This window comes from Ascaphus truei, chromosome 22 (genome assembly GCF_040206685.1).
Source record: "Ascaphus truei isolate aAscTru1 chromosome 22, aAscTru1.hap1, whole genome shotgun sequence".
In the NCBI taxonomy this organism is placed as follows: Eukaryota; Metazoa; Chordata; class Amphibia; order Anura; family Ascaphidae; genus Ascaphus; species Ascaphus truei.
The window spans coordinates 10,322,138-10,331,277 of NC_134504.1; the positions used below are offsets into that span (position 1 = coordinate 10,322,138).

General features: G+C 51.5%; 1 long non-coding RNA gene and 1 other non-coding gene across 2 annotated transcripts; both read left to right on the top strand.

The window, feature by feature from the left end:
* Nucleotides 1-4,592, top strand: LOC142472522 (uncharacterized). Its single transcript, XR_012789747.1, has 2 exons — nt 1-366; nt 3,621-4,592. It is a non-coding gene; the product is annotated as an uncharacterized LOC142472522 (long non-coding RNA).
* On the top strand, nt 3,321-3,499 carry LOC142472911 (small Cajal body-specific RNA 16). Its single transcript, XR_012789894.1, has one exon.
* Nucleotides 4,593-9,140: the final 4,548 nt, after the last annotated feature.

A 9,140-nucleotide genomic window follows, 5' to 3' on the forward strand; every position in this document is an offset into this window, starting at 1 on the left:
CTGTGACGTCACGGCGGGGCACGGCAACAGCAGGGCGGAAGCGCGCCGGGTCATTCAAGCCGCGTGCGAAAGGGAGGAGAGCGCCATATTGAAGGTATCCAATCACAGTCGGCTTTTCCCTGCAAGGGGGCGGGGCTACCTCCCAGAGCGAGGCGTGTCACGCACAGAAGGTAAACGGACCAGGTGCGCGCGCAGCGCCTCCTCGGCGCGCCATTTGGTTGTAGACGTCACGACAACGCGCCGTGTCATTCAAGCCGCGTGCGAAAGGGAGGAGAGCGCCATATTGAAGGTATCCAATCACAGTCGGCTTTTCCCTGCAAGGGGGCGGGGCTACCTCCCAGAGCGGTGCGGGAATCAGGAGAGAAGGTTAGTGTGTGCGCCCGGGAGGAGGAAAAATGTTATTAGTGGTCATTTGAGAGTGATGTGTAATATCAGAACCTGATGCTCTTTAATCCCACTGCACAGATGTATTAATCACATATTACCCCTACTACTACACAGTCACACTGCTACACACGGTCGCACACTACCGCTAATGCTACACACGATCGCACGTTACCCCTTCTGCTGTACCCGGTCGCACGTTACCCCTACTGCTGTACCCGGTCGCACGTTACCCCTACTGCTGTACCCGGTCGCACGTTACCCCTACTGCTGTACCCGGTCGCACGTTACGCTTACTCCCTACTGCTGTACCCGGTCGCACATTACCGCTACTGCTGTACCCGGTCGCACGTTATCCCTACTCCCTAATGCTGTACCCGGTCGCACGTTACCAATACTCCCTACTGCTGTACCCGGTCGCACGTTACCCCTACTGCTGTATCCGGTCGCACATTACCCCTACTGCTGTACCCGGTCGCACGTTACTCCTACTGCTGTACCCGGTCGCACGTTACCCCTACTGCTGTACCCGGTCGCACGTTACCCTTACTACCTACTTCTGTACCCGGTCGCACGTTACCCTTACTACCTACTGCTGTACCCGGTCGCACGTTACCCCTTCTGCTGTACCCGGTCGCACGTTACCCCTTCTGCTGTACCCGGTCGCACGTTACCCCTTCTGCTGTACCCGGTCGCACGTTACCCCTTCTGCTGTACCCGGTCGCACGTTACCCCTTCTGCTGTACCCGGTCGCACGTTACCCCTTCTGCTGTACCCGGTCGCACGTTACCCCTTCTGCTGTACCCGGTCGCACGTTACCCCTTCTGCTGTACCCGGTCGCACGTTACCCCTTCTGCTGTACCCGGTCGCACGTTACCCCTTCTGCTGTACCCGGTCGCACGTTACCCCTACTGCTGTACCCGGTCGCCCGTTACCCTTACTTCCTACTGCTGTACCCGGTCGAACGTTACCCCTACTGCTGTACCCGGTCGTACGTTACCCTTACTCCCTACTGCTGTATCCGGTCGAACGTTACCCCTTCTGCTGTAACCGGTCGCACGTTACCCCTTCTGCTGTACCAGGTCGCATGTTAACCCTACTCCCTACTGCTGTACCCGGTCGCACGTTACCCCTTCTGCTGTACCCGGTCGCACGTTACCCCTACTCCTGTACCCGGTTCATGTTACCCCTACTCCCTTCTGCTGTAACCGGTCGCACGTTACCCCTTCTGCTGTAACCGGTCGCACGTTACCCCTACTGCTGTACCCGGTCGCACGTTACCCCTACTGCTGTATCCGGTCGCACGTTACCCCTACTGCTGTATCCGGTCGCACGTTACCCTTACTCCCTACTGCTGTACCCGGTCGCACGTTACCCTTACTTCCTACTGCTATACACGGTCGCACATTACCCTTACTGCTATACACGGTCGCACATTACCCTTACTGCTATACACGGTCGCACATTACCCCTTCTGCTGTACCCTGTCGCAAGTTACCCCTACTCCCTACTGCTGTACCTGGTCGCACGTTACCCTTACTGCTGTACCCGGTCGCACGTTACCCCTACTCCCTACTGCTGTACCCGGTCGCACGTTACCCTTACTCCTTACTGCTGTATCTGGTCGCACATTACCCTTACTGCTATACACGGTCGCACATTACCCCTTCTGCTGTACCCGGTCGCACGTTACCCTTTCTGCTGTACCCGGTCGCAAGTTACCCCTACTCCCTACTGCTGTACCCGGTCGCAAGTTACCCCTACTCCCTACTGCTGTACCCGGTCGCACGTTACCCTACTGCTGTACCCGGTCGCACGTTACCCTTACTCCCTACTGCTGTACCCGGTCGCACGTTACCCTTACTCCCTACTGCTGTACCCGGTAGCATGTTACCCCTACTGCTGTACCTGGTCGCACGTTACCCCTACTGCTGTACCCGGTCGCACGTTACCCCTACTGCTGTACCCGGTCGCACGTTACCCCTACTGCTGTACCCGGTCGCACGTTACCCTTACTCCCTACTGCTGTACCCGGTCGCACGTTACCCTTACTCCCTACTGCTGTACCCGGTCGCACGTTACCCCTACTGCTGTACCCGAACGCACGTTACCCCTACTGCTGTACCCGGTCGCACGTTACCCTTACTCCCTACTGCTGTACCCGGTCGCACGTTACCCCTACTGCTACAGTCACACTGCTGTTCCCGGTCGCACGTTACCCCTTCTGCTGTACCCGGTCGCCCGTTACCCCTTCTGCTGTACCCGGTCGCCCTTTACCTCTACTCCCTACTGCTGTACCCGGTCGCACGTTGCCCCTTCTGCTGTACCCGGTCGCCCGTTACCCAGTTACCCCTTCTGCTGTACCCGCTCGCCCGTTACCCAGTTACCCCTTCTGCTGTACCCGGTCGCCCGTTACCCCTACTCCCTACTGCTATACCCGGTCGCAGCTACACCTTAATATAAGCATCACTACTCGTGGTCTAATCTGATACACTGTCCTACACGCTCATGTGTACAAAGATAGCCGCACACACGTCTATATACTGTTCTGTTGCTGGTATTGTAATGCTCCGCTTACTGTGCCAGTGATGCGACGTCTCGCGTCAAAACCAATGCATTGCCACCGTTGCGTGCGCTTATAGTAAGCGCGGAGCGACGGCTTGGTCGCGATTGCTGGAAGTCATATCAATTTGATTTTTCCAGCAACCGCAGCCTGATGTCGCCGGCACTATGAGCGCAGCCTAAGTCTTAGTTTACCAGTGCAGGTGTAATACCCCTGGTGTGGGAATGGGGCCATTGGTGGGATGTAAGTCCTTGTAACCTCTGACTCCATTGAAAGGAGCGTGTTGTGGGTAGTTTTTTTAGGGGATCTCTCAAGCCTCTGTGATTGGGGTTGTGTCCTGGTTACATGAATCATATCTCCATGCGCTCATTGCAGGGTCTGGGGCCCGGCTCCTGTGTTCTGCGGCCTCACTGGCTGCGGGTCTGTACCAGGCAAGCCTCACCCTGACCCAGAGAAACCCCCCAGGCTGTGCCCTTCCTGGGCAGCCTGAGCAGTAACAGGTGCGAGCATGTCCCAGCTGTCACATGCTTGTGTATAATACTGCGCACATTTCCTGGTGTACGTCTCCTGCACGGGGGGGGGGGGGGTATATTGGATCTTTGTAACGGGAGGTGTTGGCTCACCCTCCAAACAGATGTTCACTTGCATGACTCCATTTCTTTTTCTCTTTCAGACTCCTGAGCTGCCTACTCCCCCCTGCACTATTCCCAGCCAGGCGCCTGTCTCCCGCTCTGTAAATATGGACCTGATCGATGACACCCAAGAACTTCGTTTGGCTTAAAACAACTGGCACCCATTAAACAGCCTGCCCTGCGATCCTGCACACTCTTAATATAAAGTGCTGTGTGCATTGGTTTTGTATGAATAGATCCTGCATTCAGGATGAATTGGTTTTGTATGAATAGATCCTGCGTTGTGTTTCAGATAATAGTATGTGGAAAAGGGCAGAAGTTTGAGGACCACCATTTTTGTTTTGGGCAACACTAGCTGCAGTCATTCAATTTTGGACCAAAGGTGTCTGGGTTTTTTTGTTTTTTTTTTTAATTCCAAACGGGGTGACTTTGGAAATGCAACGTTCATTAAAAAAACACAAGTTCAAGAGCTTATAGGGCGAGTCATCCATGACATGGAACAAAGCGTTCCAACCGATTTTGATTACACTTGTAAACATCCTTGTTTACTGGCCGCTATTGGCATTAATATTAGAATGTATTAACACACTGGCAATTGCATATTGAGGGTGAAGAAATGTGGCTAAACATTGCAAAGATGCACTACCCCATAAACCAATTCATGGGCATTGGGTACAGTAGGCCAATTGGGAGACCGATTGGGGCTGTTTGGACAGATCCTGAAATAAATCAAATACAGCCACTTAAATCTATTTGTGTGCAATGAGTGCGGTAGGAAACTCCCTGATGAAGGCACAAGGGTTAACTCGCTGGGCCACCAACTTTAATAAAGTTAGTTTATTAATTATTAATAAAAGAATAGTTTATTAATTATTTAACCTTTTCTCCTTTTTCTAACTAGTGGATTTTAGCATTATCTAAATACTGTGGTACTCTGTCGGTGTACTCCTTTTCCCCCCTCCGGGTGTTTAGCTGCGCTCTGTGACGGCTAAAATAAAGACATTCAGTGTTGCTTTGTCTGCGTCTGGGTTATGTGAGGGAACACTTATTTAATCACTAACAGTGTATTAGAGCAGGTATCATTGGGACACCTTTTTGTGCAGTCCTGTTCTTGTGCTACGAGACCTCTCTGTAGCCCCTTTTGTAATCCAATCTGTTGCTTAGACTATTCGTTTCTCGGTAGTATGATTCTTAAAATATAAATTAACTGTTTAAAATGCTGCCCAGTTCTCCCTTACTACTATGTTCTGTAAACCCAACGGTTACCACTAGATGGGACACCTTAGGTGTACAGGTACTCCTCGCTATCCAGCGTTTCACTTAATGACAGATGGCATATCCGACGCTTTACAATGCGATGTTTTCCGACGCTCCCGCCACTGATTAACATGGGACTCGCTTTACAACGGTTTCACTATCCAGCGCTACTTCCAGCACGGATTCCGTTGGATAACCGAGGACCGCCTGTATATCGGGTATCCAACACAAGTCAACCTGACCCGTTGGCTCTGGATGTCCCTGCTTCAGCACAGGTGTCTGTCTTTGACTGCACCACATGCAGGGATATCCTGAACCTGACCTGTTGGCAGCTCTTGAGGATTGGAGTGGTCTACCCCTGGTGTATGTATAAGATGTCTGGTTATATACCCACGTAGCAGCTTAATGTGCATATCCAGCAACCATCCTTACAACGATGAGACCCAAAAAGGTGTAAACCACCCACTGTCTGTGAGTAGGTTACTGGCTCTGCCCTTCTGTCACCCAGGCTGGGCTGAGAAAGCTGTTTAATGCGGCAGGCAGACGCGCGTATAGGAGCCTGTGTTAAAATAGATGGGAAGTACAGAGTGATGCGCCGAGTGCTCATTTGCATGTCATTACCCAGCATCCCTGGCTGCAGTGGAAGCACTGTATGCTAAGATAATGGGGAAGGTCAGCCATGCAGATCTCCGAGGTGCAAATGTGCCAGTCCATGGGATCGCTCCTGACCAGCAGGCGAGCCTCAGCCTTAGGGTAGCCAGATATTCAAATGTCAAAACCGGGACTCATTAAAAATATGTAGAAAACAAATTAAATCAAACTAGTTTTTTCCCCCCTATCCTTTCCTCCCTCTTCTGCCCCCCCCCCCCCCCCCACCATCCTCTGCGCCCTCTCCCCCATCCTCCCTCTCTCCCCCCCCCCCCCCCCCCCCACCATCCTCTGCGCCCTCTCCCCCATCCTCCCTCTCTCCCCCCCCCCCCCCCCCCCCATTCTGCCTCCTCCCCCTCTCGTCCCCGTCCCATCACAAACCAAACATGCAACAAGTTCAACGAGCAAGCGTGCTCTGCAGCGCCACCTGGTGCCTAGAAGCTGCTGTGATTAAGCAGCCAGACATCCCTGCTCTTCCCCCCCCCCCCCCCACACAGCTGTCTTGTTATCTGATTGGCTGCCGTCCTCTGATCTCCAACCTCCGCTCCCCTCCTTCCCGCCAAACGGGGAGGACACCGGCCCTGCCCCAGCTAAACCGGGACTTATGCTCACCGCAGGTAAACTGTATGTTAGGTAAACTAGATGTGAGGGGCAGTTACTGAGGAGAAATAGATGTGAGGGGCAGTTACTGAGGAGAAATAGATGTGAGGGGCAGTTACTGAGGTAAAATATTTATGAGGGGGCAGTTACTGAGGAGAAATAGTTCTGAGGAGAAAATGAGGGGGGCAGTTACTGAGGTAACATTAATGAGGGGGCAGTTACTCATGTATACTAGACACTGGGTAATTATTAATGTAAACTAGATGTGAAGGACAATTAGTGAGGTAAAAATCGTATGAGGGCAGTTACAGAGGTAAAATAGATGGGAGGGGCAGTTACATAGATAAAATAGATGTGAGGGGCAGTTACTGAGGTAAACTAGATATGAGGGGCCGTTACTGAGGTAAACTAGATGAGAGGGGCAGTTACTGAGGTAAATTAGATGTGAGGGGCAGTTACTGAGGAGAAATAGATATGAGGGGCAGTTACTGAGGTACATTAGATGAGAGGGGCAGTTACTGAGGAGAAATAGATATGAGGGGCAGTTACTGAGGTACATTAGATGAGAGGGGCAGTTACTGAGGTACATTAGATGAGAGGGGCAGTTAATGAGAAGAAATAGATGCGAGGGGCAGTTACTGAGGAGAAATAGATGTGAGGGGCAGTTACTGAGGAGAAATAGATATGAGGGGCAGTTACTGAGGTACATTAGATGAGAGGGGCAGTTACTGAGGTACATTAGATGAGAGGGGCATTTACTGAGGTACATTAGATGAGAGGGGCAGTTTGTAGAGGGAGAAAGGGGGTGGCCCGGTATTAAAGGGGTTGCACCCCATATGGCCATCCCCTGACCTCACCAGAGAGACAAGGGGTTAACTGGACTGCGGTCCAGGGATGAGGTTTGCACCTTGTTATACCTTGAAAATGTATGTTCCCCTGTTTCACCTTTAATGTTGTTTCCCAAGGCAGGGATAAAATCCTGCAGAGATTCCTTTGCAGACGCCATCTGCTAGGCTAATAGGTCATGAAGGGCAGGCGGCCGAGTAGCCTAAGCACGGTGATCAAAAAGTTAACTGCCCTGATTGTTTACCCAAAGTCTAGGAGCCAAGTATTGGTCAAACGACTCTGCCAGTCTAATTGTTACCTGAGGGCGGAGAATCATCAAACTGGAGTGCTTTGTAGTGTTATGTCTACACCTATAAACAATGCAGATTCTTCATTTAGTAAACTGATCGTTGCCCCTGATTTAATTATGGGGCTACCCATAGAGTCCCAGTACACATGAGCTAATTAGCTGGAGGGCATGGGTTAGTCTGTGTCTCCACGTTAGGGATTGGATACAGATAATTAAGAATAGGGTTGCACAGGTATATAAACTGTGCCAACCCTACAGTTTTTGAGTTGTGCTTCTGATTCCACCTGGAATGTCACTGGATTGATGGAGAATTGCTAGCTGATACTTCTCCATTACCCAACCCTAAGTAGGTGTTACCTTCTTGTCTGTTAATTGTACTATATATTGCTGTGTTCACCTTATTTAAGGAATTAATTATATTTTGTTATATCTAAGCCTCGTTCAGTTCAACCCAGATATTTGGTGTTCATTATATCTTGTCATAAGCTACCGTGACAAGCTCTATAATTAACTGGTGGCAGCGGTGGGATTGAACTGAACCTGTATTACAGTGTACGGTAATTACCCTGTAATATAGTGGGAACTCGAAGGGAATTGCGAGTTCCTGGGACTAAAGATATTGAACACACAGTAGTGCAACAGTTAACGCAAGTTGTAACACCACCTCACTGCTGCGAACCCTGAGCGGGGCTGAAGGCTCATCCAACATGAGGACCCGAGCTCAGCTGAAGGACAAGTGCCGTGAATATGGACTGCCCTATGAGAACCAGGAGGTCGCAGACATGGTTGACGCAATCGGTGACTATGAAGCCCGGCTTGCAGAGCCTCAGGATACGGCTCAGCTTGCCCTTTTACAGCCACCCGGAGATCAGGGAAGGAACCCAGTGCCGGGGCGGCGGAATCTCGGGGAGGGAACGAGTGCACCTCCCGGGAGCAGTGCAACAGGAGGGGTACTGGTTGCTGCGGCTACCAGTCTGTTCACCCCTGAAATGTTGGCACTGATTACTGCATGGGGAGACAGGGACACCGGAGGAGCGGCTGCAGTTTATCACTATGGCAGTGAACAGACCCGCTTATTGCCCCCCTGTCCAACCCAACACAGATGAACTCAAGCTGGACCAGCACAGTCTCACCAAGTTCGTGGAAGGCACTGACCAGATTGACAGTTTCTTATAGAACTTTGAAACGCAGTGCCGGCGGTACAAAGTGCTTCCCCAGCATAGGGTTGCACGTTTGGACCCCTTACTGTCCGGCTTGGCTAAGCAGACAATGATGGCGCTTCCAGATGAGTATGCTGATGACTACGAACACCTGAAAGAACTGTTATTGTTTCAGTACGGTTTTACCCCTGAAGCCTACCGGGATAAATTCCGGCAGGAGGAGAGGCAGCCCCAGGAGTCCTATGTTACTTACGTGACCCGCATGGCTTTATATGGGATACGCTGGGTGGAGGGCTATGAGGCACGGACTCGTTCAGTTCAACCCAGATATTTGGTGTTCATTATATCTTGTCATAAGCTACCGTGACACAGTTACTGAGGAGAAATACATGTGAGGGGCAGTTACTGAGGAGAAATAGATGTGAGGGGCAGTTACTGAGGAGAAATAGATGTGAGGGGCAGTTACTGAGGTAACATTAATGAGGGGGCAGTTACTCAGGTAAACTAGACACTAGGGGTAATCTATCTATATTTCTGAAAGTGTTGTATGCGTGTCTGGTTGTCCTGTGCCTAAGGCCAATGAGATTGCTCCCTTGGCCACCCGCCCCCGCACACCTCTCATTGGCCTGAGGCGGAGTGACGGGCCAAAGGTCACACACACACACACACACACACACACACACACACACACACTCTCTCTCTCACCGCGCCTCACAGGCCCTGCACTGCTGTCCTCCCCTCCCCCCCCAACAGCTGCGGCT